Source organism: Ranitomeya variabilis, chromosome 4 (genome assembly GCF_051348905.1).
Source record: "Ranitomeya variabilis isolate aRanVar5 chromosome 4, aRanVar5.hap1, whole genome shotgun sequence".
Taxonomy (NCBI): Eukaryota; Metazoa; Chordata; class Amphibia; order Anura; family Dendrobatidae; genus Ranitomeya; species Ranitomeya variabilis.
The window spans coordinates 620,955,007-620,967,445 of record NC_135235.1 but is presented as its reverse complement, the minus strand read 5'-3'; the positions used below and the strand labels follow the sequence as shown (position 1 = coordinate 620,967,445).

The 12,439-nt window shown below is 44.7% G+C and overlaps 1 protein-coding gene across 1 annotated transcript in view; it reads right to left on the bottom strand.

Annotated features, from left to right (window-relative positions):
- Positions 1 to 765: 765 nt before the first annotated feature.
- The window catches only part of LOC143766085 (coilin-like), an 833,506-nt gene continuing 821,832 nt past the window's right edge, over positions 766 to 12,439 (bottom strand). Inside the window, exons 2-5 of the transcript XR_013213522.1 lie at positions 3,288 to 3,363; positions 3,144 to 3,211; positions 2,986 to 3,068; positions 766 to 900 (exon numbers count right to left, since the gene is read on the bottom strand). The gene's annotated coding sequence lies outside the window, so the exon portion shown is untranslated. The remainder of the gene's footprint in view (positions 901 to 2,985; positions 3,069 to 3,143; positions 3,212 to 3,287; positions 3,364 to 12,439) is intronic.

Below are 12,439 nucleotides of genomic sequence, written 5' to 3'. Positions count from 1 at the left end.
TTATTTAATTATTATTTGTAACTGTTTGAGCTTTCTTTTGAATTCAATAAAGTGTTATTTAGGTTGGCTGTGTTGTAGTTCTATGTGGGCTACCGAGGACTTTTGTTTGTTTTTTTTTAACCGTAAACTTACAGCAGACATGTAACATCTGCGTTGGCATCTCCAGCATCTCAATGATAGGGACACACTCTAAGTGCACCAATCACCTGGAGAACGCCAGAAAGCTGCTGTACAGGTGGTACTTTACATCATACAGATTGTCAAAGATCTACCGCAACTCCCCAGATATGTGCTACAGAAGACTTGCTTAATGGTATTGGGGTTTGCAAGGCCACCATCTTTGTATTCATGGCCTCCTGGTGCTCTGTCCTTACCGCACATCTCACTCCCTACTAGGCATTAAGTACTTTAGCTGGCTTGTAGCTGGAATCACATAGCTGCCAGTGAGTTGCCTGAAAGACAAGGCATGAGCCTTAGTGCATGCACTGCCAGATTATCCAGGACCATTCTACTTTCATCTCCTTTTTCAGGTATGTGACGAGGACATCACATATGAGAATAACCTCATCGGACACCATGGGTACAATAGCATTCTGTAACCTCTGGTCACATGGTCACCTCATCACTAAGGACCTTTATTGGTTTACAGCATACTATATACTGCTGCAAATTAATATTATGTTTACTTTACTCTGCAATGCCACTTGCTGACATGGACTTATTATATTTATATATCACCACTTTAGTATAGAAAAGGGAACAAAACCAAAGCAAACTTCATTTTATTTCGAGAAGCAAACATAATAAAAGTATATTTGTTCTTATTCCTCTGCTTTACAGCAATTGCATGGCTGCCTTTCTCCATCTTCATTATTGCCGCTTTGTGAATCGGTATCCGAGCTGGGGAGAAAAGAAAAATGTGATCAATATTGCACAGTGCAGCATTCTGCATATGACCTGGTATGGCACCTCGGCGACATTGTCACCTCCTAAAATATTATACATTATATACTATAATCCAAGAGGCTTATAGGCTGTGAGTCAGATCACAATAGTAGAAGATAGCAATGGAGATAAGAGTTGAGGGGTGTACAGAAATATGCTATGTGGAGTTTGTCCATTTTATTTTATAAAAATGTAATGTCTACCCCCTCTGCATAGCAATGTTTTCTACACACCAATTCTTATCTCCTTTGTTATCTGGGAGCTTCTGAGATGTCTGTGCCTGCAATCAGAAAGGTCAAGTGCAGACAACCTGGCTGTGGAGATGTGCAAGTTTTTGTCCAACTGATTGCCTTTTTTTTTCCCTTCATTACCTCTCTTACCACCTCCTGCCCCTGTCAGTGAACAACTTTAATGTATTCTGTGCTGATAGGCTGTGTACCTTCAGAGCAAAATACATGTATTACTGCCCAAGATGGCTGATCTAGAAGTTGCTCAGTGTTCATTGTCACTTTTTTCTTTTTTTTTATCAAAGGGTGGCTTTAGTCACCTGAACGACACCACTGCTCAACAAGGCTTCCTGCAGGACCCTCAATGATGTTGGAGATCAACTGATCTCTGAGTGTTAGGGCTGTCCCACACGTCCAGATAATTCCGGTACCGGAATAAATCGGTACCGGAGTTATCCGTGTCCGTGTGCCTGGGAACTCACGGAGGCCATACCTGCGGCACACGTGTGCCGCCCGTATGGCGAGTGGGTACCACACGGAGCGTGTGGTACCCACTCTGCATGGTGCTGAAGCTGCTGAAGCTGCGATTCATATCCTCTCTGCAGTAACGTTTGCTGCAGAGAAAATATGAAGAATAGTGTTAAAAATAAAGATTTAGGTGTCCGCCGCCCCCCCACCCCCTGTGCGCCCCCCCGCTGGTCAGAAAATACTTACCCGGGTCCCCCGTCGGCTGTCGCTCCTTCTTGGTCTTGCCGCGGCTTCTCCTGCATGCGGTCACGTGGGCCCGATCATTTACAGTCATGAATATGTGGCTCCACCTTCATAGGGGCGGAGCCGACTATTCATGATTGTAATTGATCAGCCCCACGTGACCGCATACAGTAGGAGGCGCGGCCAGACCAGGAAGGAGCGACAGCCGACGGGGGACCCGGATAAGTATTTTCTGACCAGCGGGGGGGCGCACAGGGGGTGGGGGGGCGGCGGACACCTAAATCTTTATTTTTAACACTATTCTTCATATTTTCTCTATAGCAAACGCTGCTACAGGGAAGATATGAATACCGGCTTCAGCACCATGTGGGGGGGACAGCGCTTACTGTAGCGCTGTCTCCGGCACGCACACGGACCCCAGACGGAGAATGTCCGTGTGAGGTCCGTGTTTTACGCGGACCCATTGACTCTATTGGGTCCGTGTAAAACGTGCGCTCCCACGAACACTGACATGTCTCCGTGTTTGGCACACGGAGACACGGTCCGCACACGGTCCGCAAAAAATCAATGACATCTGAACAGATGCATTGATTTTTATGGGTCTACGTGTGTCAGTGTCTCCGGTACGTGAGGAAACTGTCACCTCACGTACCGGAGCCACTGACGTGTGAAACCGGCCTTAAAGGTCCTGATGTACTGCAGGAAGCCTGGGTCAGCAGTGGCAGCATTCGGGTGTTTAACCCTTTCAATGCTCCGGTAGATGATATGTGGTGAACGGTCATATACCGGAGTACAAACCTCTTCACAGTGCTAATGCACTGTTCCCCAGCCAGTGTGCTAATTAAATATTGGCCGGAGCATGAACTCAGTCGAACAAAACAACCCTGCATGATGTGAGGGACTATCGTTTAGTGTCCGGTGATTGGATGTGCACTATTGGAACGATAGTGGCTCATCACCAACTACTGAGCGACAGTTGCTTAATGGTTGTGTGTAAAGTCGCCTGATGCTAAAATCCCATTGACAATCGAGGTGCTAGATGTGGGTGATAGCATGATAAATCATCCCATGTAAAAGTACTTTCACAGGACTCTGCACCTACACTTTCATCTGGTTTGCTTCATCCTGTTTTTCCAGGGCATCGATTATTATTGTTAGAATTCTGTACACACGCCGACTTTTGACCTACAGAAAGAGTAATATGATTAAGAGGATGGAGAACAAATGGGAACGTGGATAAATATGTGGGCAGGACATTACCTGAATGGTAAACACCTCTTCCTCACTGGAACACTTCTTTTCTTGTTCCCCATTTTCCACAGAAATAGCTGAAACCCAATATGAAATGCTATTGAATATTGCATGTGACACCATGGCCTCATGTTCTTTTATGATTCCACCCACCTCTTTTTTTGGTCACAGGAACCAATGATTGTTGAGGAGAACGTTTGAAGAAGTCATAATTGGACTGTGCAGAATCCTAGAAAAAATAGACATCTTAACCCCTTCCCGATCTGTGGCACAGCGTGTGCGTCATGAAAGTCGGTGCCAATCCGACCTGTGACGCATATGCTGTGTCACAGAATGATCACGTCCTTGCAGATCAAGTGAAAGGGTTAACTCCAATTTCACCCGATCTGCAGGGACAGGGGGAGTGGTACTTCAGCCCGAGGGGTGGGGGGGTGGGGGGGTAGCTTCACACCCCCCCGTGGCTACGATCGCTCTGATTGGCTGTTGAAAGTGAAACAGCCAATCAGAGCGATTTGTAATATTTCACCTATGAAAACTGGTGAAATATTACAATCCAGCCATGACCGATGCTGCAATATCATCGGCCATGGCTGGAAACCCTGATCAACCCCCCCCCCCACCGCCTCCGATCTCCTCCCCAGTCCTCCGTCCTGTGCTCCGCTCCCCTCTGTCCGCCTGTCCGCTCCCCCGTGCTCCGATCCCCCCCTCATACTTACCGAGCCTCCCGGTGTCCCTCCGTCTGCTCCATGGGCGCCGCCATCTTCCAAAATGGCGGGCGCATGCGCAGTGCGCCCGCCGAATCTGCCGGCAGGCAGATTCGTTCCAGGTACATTTTGATCACTGTGATAAAACCTATCACAGTGATCAAAATTTAAAAAATAGTAAATGAACACCCCCCTTTATCACCCCAAAAGGTAGGGACAATAATAAAATAAAGAAAATATATTTACATTTATTTTTCCACTAGTGTTAGGGTTGGGGTTAGAACTAGGGCTAGGGCTAGAATTAGGGTTAGAATTAGGCTATGCGCACACGATACGGATTTGGCTGCGGATCCGCGGCGGATTGGCCGCTGCGGTTTCGTAGCAGTTTTCCAGCAGGTTTACAGTACCATGTAAACCTATGGAAAACCAAATCCACTGTGCCCATGGTGCGGAAAATACAGCACGGCAACGCTGCATTGTATTTTCTGCAGCATGTCAATTCTTTGTGCGGATTCTGCAGCGTTTTACACCTGTTCCTCAATAGGAATCCGCAGGTGAAATCCGCACAAAAATCCGCGAAACGCAGTGCATTTTACCTGCAGATTTTTCAAAATTTGTGCAGAAAAATCTCTTTAGGGCTAGGGTTGGAAATAGGGTTAAGATTAGGCTTGTGGTTAGGGGTGTGCTGGGGTTAGGGTTGTGGTTAGGGTTGGGATTAGGGTTAGGGGTGTTTCGGGGTTAGGATTGTGGTTAGGGGTTAGGGTTGTGATTAGGGTTATGCTAGAGTTGGGATTAGGGTTAGGGGTGTGTTGGGGTTAGTGTTGGAGTTAGAATTGAGGGGTTTCCACTGTTTAGGCACATCAGGGGTCTCCAAACGCAACATGGCGCCACCATTGATTCCAGGCAATCTTGCGTTCAAAACGACAAATGGTGCTCCCTCCCTTCCGAGCCCTGACATGCACCCACACAGTGGTTTACCCCCACATATGTGGTCCCCCACATATGTGGTACCAGCATACTCAGGACAAACTGGGCAACAACTTTTGGTGTCCAATTTCTCCTGTTACCCTTGCAAAAATAAAAAATTGCTTGCTAAAACATAATTTTTGAGGAAAGAAAAAAGATTTTTTATTTTCATGGCTCTGCATTGTAAACTTCTGTGAAGCACTTGGGGGTTCAAAGTGCTCACTACATATCTAGATAAGTTCCCTGGGGGGTCTAGTTTCCATAATGAGGTCACTTGTGGGGGTTTCTACTGTTTAGGCACATCAGGGGCTCTGCAAACGCAACGTGACGCCCACAGACCATTCCATCAAAGTCTGCATTTAAAAACGTCACTACTTCCCTTCCGAGCCCCAACGTGTGCCCAAGCAGTGGTTTACCCCAACATATGGGGTATCAGCGTACTCAGGACAACTTTTGGGGTCCAATTTCTCCTGTTACTCTTGTGAAAATAAAAAATTGAGGGCTAAAAAATAATTTTTGAGGAAAGAAAAATGATTTTTTATTTTCACGGCTCTGCGTTATAAACTTCTGTGAAGCACTAGGGGGTTTAAAGTGGTCACCATGGGAGGTCTAGTTTCCAAAATGGGGTCACATGTGGGGGAGCTCCAATGTTTAGGCACACAGGGGCTCTCCAAACGTGACATGGTGTCCGCTAACGATTGGAGCTCATTTTTAATTCAAAAAGTCAAATGGCGCTCCTTCCCTTCCGAGCCCTGCCGTGTGCCCAAATAGTGGTTTACCAACACATGTGAGGTATCAGTGTACTCAGGAGAAATTGCTTAATAAATTTTAGGATCCATTTTATCCTGTTGCTCATGTGGAAATGAACAAATTGAGGCTAAAAGAAATTTTTTGTGAAAAACAAAAGTAGTTTTTCATTTTTATGGATCAATTTGTGAAGCACCTGGGGGTTCAAAGAGCTCACTATGCATCTAGATAAGCTCCTTCGGGGGTCTAGTTTCCAAAATGGGGTCACTTGCGGGGGAGCTCCAATGTTTAGGCACACAGGGGCTCTCCAAACGCGACATGGTGTCCGCTAACGATTGGAGCTAATTTTTAATTGAAAAAGTCAAATGGCGCTCCTTCCCTTCCGAGCCCTGTCGTGCGCCCAAACAGTGGTTCCTCCCCCCATATGGGGTATCGGCGTACTAAGGACAAATTGTACAATAACTTTTGGGGTCCAGTTTCTCTTTTTACCCTTGGGAAAATAAAAAAATTGTTGCTAAAAATCATTTTTGTGACTAAAAAGTTAAATGTTCATTTTTTCCTTTCCATGTTGCTTCTGCTGCTGTGAAGCACCTGAAGGGTTAATAAACTTTTTGAATGTGGTTTTGAGCACCTTGAGGGGTGCAGTTTTTAGAATGGTGTCACTTTTGGGTATTTTCGCCATATAGAACCCTCAAACTGACTTCAAATGTGAGGTGGTCCCTAAAAAAAAATGGTTTTGTAAATTTCGCTGTAAAAATGAGAAATCGCTGGTCAAATTTTAACCCTTATAAATTCCTAGCAAAAAAAATGTTGTTTCCAAAATTGTGCTGATGTAAAGTAGACGTGGGAAATGTTATTTATTAACTATTTTGTGTCACATATCTCTCTTGTTTAACAGAATAAAAATTCAAAATTTGAAAATTGCGCCAAATTTCCATTTGTTTCACAAATAAACGCAAAAATTATCGACCTAAATTTACCACTAACATGAAGCCCAATATGTCATGAAAAAATAATCTCAGAACCGCTAGGATCCGTTGAAGCGTTCCTGAGTTATTACCTCATAAAGGGACACTGGTCAGAATTGCAAAAAACGGCCATGTCATTAAGGTCAAAATAGGCTGGGTCATGAAAGGGTTAATAAGGACAAGGAATCTGAGTCAATTTGAATTGTACATCAATCAGACCATGTGCCATTTTGAAGCCTCTCCGTAAACCGTGCTATAAATTATAGGAAGCATGCTCATCAACATATGTAAGTATTAAATGAATGGGATTCTTCATAGGGAGCTAAACGATTATATTTCTGTGGCTGATGCACACAGCCACTAGGTCTTTAACAGGGTTAGAGTACAGAGTCTCCCACAAATTTTAAGACCCCCATCGCCCTGCTGCGACTTGTGGTTCCAGAGAGATTTGCCAAAAACAGAGACCCCCCATCCAAAATGCTTCCAATGCATGTCTGTGAGAAAAAACATGCCCAAACTCTGGGGTCACAGCTCTGTGGTTGTAAGTCCTGAAAACTAGCCCTTTTAGGGGAAGAAAGCCCAGGGTCTGCCCTAAAAATAGACATCAAAACCGGGTTACTGATTTATGCACTTACAGTTTGTCTCCCAGCCATCTTTCCTCACAGGCAGTGTGAAAGCAAGTAAAGACATGCCCCATAGGCAAATCCTCACCTCAGCTTCCTCCTCTAGATTGGCGGTGCTGTCACTACTCAAGTTTAAGACCACACCCCTTAAAGAAATAGAAAAAGAAATGATATTGAATCAAACAGACAATAAAGTATTTGAACACTAGTCACTGCAAGCAAGAGTGGAAACACTACAGGCTGAGTCATCTACATTCATGGTGTAGTGCAGTGTTCCCCAACTCCAATCCTCAAGAGCCACCAACAGGTCATGTTTTCAAGATTTCCTTAGTGTTGCACAGGTGATGGAATTATTGCCTGTCCATGCCACCATTTTTGGAAGTTGGAGTGCGTCCAGCAGGCCCTTGATGGCTCCATGATGCTTCACGGTTGTTCTGCTTGCTGTGATGAAGTCCCTTGCAGCCCAGATGGGTCTAAAGTGGTGTGCTATGCCATGCGAGTACCTTGACTCGGTATATATGTTCGCAGTTTTGCCTTCTGCAATCTGGCAGGCCTTCGTCAGCGCTATCAGTTCTGCTTCCTGGGCTGACAGACTAGGCGGCAGACTTCTGGACCACAGGATTTCTTGATTGCTGGTCACTGCACATCCCGTGTGGAATGGTTCTTCATCATCTGCAAATCTGGAGCCATCCATGTAGAGGATCATCTCTGGGTTGGTCAGTGGCTCTTCTGCTACATTGGGTGGTCCTGCTGTTTCCTGTTGCATGATGCTGAAGCAATCATGGTCATCCGTCCGGAGCAAATCCAGATCCATGTGGAAGGTATCATGCAGATTTTGTTCAGAATTTTGATCTGAAGGGTCCATATTCTTCATATCTGTATCCCCCCTTGGGAGTGGGAGTAGAGTGGCCGGGTTGAGGATCGTGCATCTGGAGATGGTAACATTGTCAGGCAGGAGTAGAGAGCACTGGAGGCGAAGATGCCTGGCGGTGGAGAGATGTTTTGGCTGGGTATGGTTGGGAATTGCTGAGATGTCATACGGAGCCAGGATTTCCAGTGGATGTCCAAGAAGGATGTCAGAGGTCTTGTCCAGGAGGGCGTGTGCTGCAAATACTGCTCTCATGCAGGAGGGGGCTCCTCTTGCTACTGGATCCAGGCGAGCTGAAAAGTAGCCTAAAGGTCTCTGCTTATATGCTTGTTAGCAATAATGTTATATGAAATTTCATATATGGTAATTGATATATCTTGATGCTCTATTACATTAATCTACAGCCATGCTGCATAATATGTTTCTGAATCGCACAGCTTCATAGCCTTGATTTTATTACATATTGTTATTTTTTGTCCCAATAAAGTTTGATTTATGTTAAAGTCGTGCTCTCTTATTTTTTTTAATAGGATTACATTATTGTATTTTATTTATTTATTTTTTTTTTTTTTGGGGGGGGGGGGAGATACTAAAAATAAGAATACAATATTTTGGTGGCTCAATTATCGGTTATTTATGAAATGGAGTCCAGGTCAAAGATTGAGAACTTAAATTTCCCTTTTTACAGATGATATTCTCCTAACTCTCTCCAATCCTCATCGTTCTCTCCCTAATCTACACTCCCATTTTATCAGAATTTGGCACCTGTCAGGCTACAAAACAAATACAACTAAAACTGAAGTTCTTTCAATAAATATACCAGATCCACAACTGAATCTTCCCCGTAACAACTTTAGATACCAATGGAGAGACACCACTCTTAACCCCTTCATGACCCAGCCTATTTTGGCCTTAATGACCTTGCCGTTTTCTGCAATTCTGACCAGTGTCCCTTTATGAGGTAATAACTCAGGAACGCTTCAACGGATCCTAGCGATTCTGAGATTGTTTTTTCATGACATATTGGACTTCATGTTAGTGGTAAATTTAGGTCGATAATTTCTGAGTTTATTTGTGAAAAAAACGGAAATTTGGCAAAAATTTAGAAAATTTCGCAATTTTCACATTTTGAATTTTTATTCTGTTAAACCAGAGAGTTATGTGACACAAAATAGTTAATAAATAACATTTCCCACATGTCTACTTTACATCAGCACAATTTTGGAAACAAATTTTTTTTTTTGCTAGGAAGTTATAAGGGTTAAAATTTGACCAGTGATTTCTCATTTTTACAACAAAATTTACAAAACCATTTTTTTTAGGGACCACCTCACATTTGAAGTCAGTTTGAGGGTTCTATATGGCTGAAAATACCCAAAAGTGACACCATTCTAAAAACTGCACCCCTCAAGGTGCTCAAAACCACATTCAAGAAGTTTATTAACCCTTCAGGTGTTTCACAGCAGCAGAAGCAACATGGAAGTAAAAAATGAACATTTAACTTTTTAGTCACAAAAATGATCTTTTATCGAAAATTTTTTTATTTTCCCAAGGGTAAAAGGAGAAACTGGACCACGAACGTTGTTGTCCAATTTGTCCTGAGTACGCTGATACCTCATATGTGGGGGTAAACCACTGTTTGGGCGCACGGCAGGGCTCGGAAGGGAAGGAGCGCCATTTGACTTTTTCAATGAAAAATTGGCTCCAATCTTTAGCGGACACCATGTCGCGTTTGGAGAGCCCCCGTGTGCCTAAACATTGGAGCTCCCCCACAAGTGACCCCATTTTGGAAACTAGACCCCCCAAGGAACTTATCTAGAAGCATAGTGAGCACTTTAAACTCCCAGGTGCTTCACAAATTGATCCGTAAAAATGAAACAGTACTTTTTTTTCACAAAAAAATTATTTTAGCCTCAATTTTTTCATTTTCACATGGGCAACAGGATAAAATGGATCCTAATATTTGTTGGACAATTTCTCCTGAGTACACCGATACCTCACATGTGGGGGTAAACCACTGTTTGGGCACATGGTAAGGCTCGGAAGGGAAGGAGCGCCATTTGACTTTTTGAATGAAAAATTATCTCCATCGCTAGCAGACACCATGTCACCTTTGGAGAGCCCCTGTGTGCCTAAACATTGGAGCTCCCCCACAAGTGACCCCATTTTGGAAACTAGACCCCCAAAGGAACTTATCTAGAAGCATAGTGAGCACTTTAAACTCTCAGGTGCTTGACAAATTGATCCGTAAAAATGAAAAAGCACTTTTTTTTCACACAAAATTTCTTTTAGCCTCAATTTTTTCATTTTCACATGGGCAACAGGATAAAATGGATCCTAAATTTTGTTGGTCAATTTCTCCTGAGTACGCTGATACCCCATATGTGGGGGTAAACCACTGTTTGGGCACACGTCAGGGCTCGGAAGGGAAGTAGTGACATTTGAAATGCAGACTTTGATGGAATGGTCTGCGGGCGTCACATTGCATTTGCAGAGCCCCTGATGTGCCTAAACAGTAGAAAACCCCCACAAGTGACCCCATTTTGGAAACTAGACCCCCCAAGGAACTTATCTAGATGTGTGATGAGCACTTTCAACCCCCAAGTGCTTCACAGAAGTTTATAACGCAGAGCCGTGAAAATAAAAAATAATTGTTCTTTCCTCAAAAATTATGTTTTAGCAAGTATTTTTTTATTTTTGCAAGGGTAACAGGAGAAATTGGACCCCAATAGTTGTTGCCCAGTTTGTCCTGAGTACGCTGGTACCCCAAATGTGGGGGTAAACCACTGTTTGGGCGCACGTCGAGGCTTGGAAGGGAGGGAGCACCATTTGACTTTTTGAACGCAAGATTGGCTGGAATCAATGGTGGCGCCATGTTGCGTTTGGAGACCCCTGATGTGCCTAAACAGTGGAAACCCCTCAATTCTAACTTCAACACTAACCCCAACACACCCCTAATCCTAATCCCAACTGTAGCCATAACCCTAATCACAACCCTAACCCCAACACACCCCTAACCACAACCCTAACCCCAACACATCCGTAACCCTAATTCCAACCCTAACCCTAATCCTAACCCTAATCCCAACCCTAACACTAATCCCAACCCTAACCACAACTGTAACCCCAACACACCCCTAACCCTATCCGTAACCCTAACCACAAGCCTAATCTTTACCCTATTTCCAACCCTAGCCCTAATTCCAACCCTAACTCTAATTCTCTAATTCCAACCCTAACCCTAAGGCTATGTGCCCACGTTGTGGATTCGTGTGAGATTTTTCCGCACGATTTTTGAAAAATCTGCAGGTAAAAGGCACTGCGTTTTACCTGCGGATTTACAGCAGATTTCCAGTGTTTTTTTGTGCGGATTTCACCTGCGGATTCCTATTGAGGAACAGGTGTAAAATGCTGCGGAATCCGCACAAAGAATTGACATGCTGCGGAAAATACAACGCAGCGTTTCTGCACGGAATTTTCCGCACCATGGGCACAGCGGATTTGGTTTTCCATAGGTGTTCATGGTACTGTAAACCTGATGGAAAACTGCTACGAATTCGCAGCGGCCAATCCGCTGCGGATCCGCGGCCAATCCGCTGCGGATCCGTGGCCAATCCGCTGCCAAATCCGCACTGTGTGCACATGCCATAACCCTAACCCTACCTCTAACCCTAGTTCTAACCCTAACCCTAGTGGAAAAAGAAAAAAAAATATTTTCTTTATTCTATTATTGTCCCTAAGTATAAGGGGGGGAGATCGGGGCACGGGGGGGGGGCGTCGGAGCACGGGGGGTGACATAGGAGCACGGGGGGGAGCGGACAGGAGGACGGGGGAGCGGAGTATATGACGGAGGGGACTACGGGACAGATCGGTGGCTTGGGGGGGCAATCGGTGGGGTGGGGGAGTCACTTCAGTATTTCCAGCCATGGCCGATGATATTGCAGCATCGGCCATAGCTGGATTGTAATATTTCACCAGTTTTTTAGGTGAAATATTACAAATCGCTCTGATTGGCAGTTTCACTTTCAACAGCCAATCAGAGCGATCGTAGCCACGGGGGGGGTGAAGCCACCCCCCTGGGCTGAAGTACCACTCCCCCTGTCTCTGCAGATCGGGTAAAATAGGAGTTAACCCTTTCACCCGATCTGCAGGGACGCGATCATTCCATGACACCACATAGGCGTCATGGGTCGGATTGGCACCAACTTTCATGACGCCTACGTGGCGTCAAAGGTCGGGAAGGGGTTAAATATTTGGGAAGGTGGTTTGACTCACCCTTAACACACCTAGCCCCTGATGCCATAATTTTCTCAACTGCGAGATATAATCCCTGAGGTTTATCTTCTTCAGTACATGAACGTGATGCTTTACGTGGACTCAGGAATATTTGATTATTCTAACCTGAACTGTTACATACTCAGAACCTTGA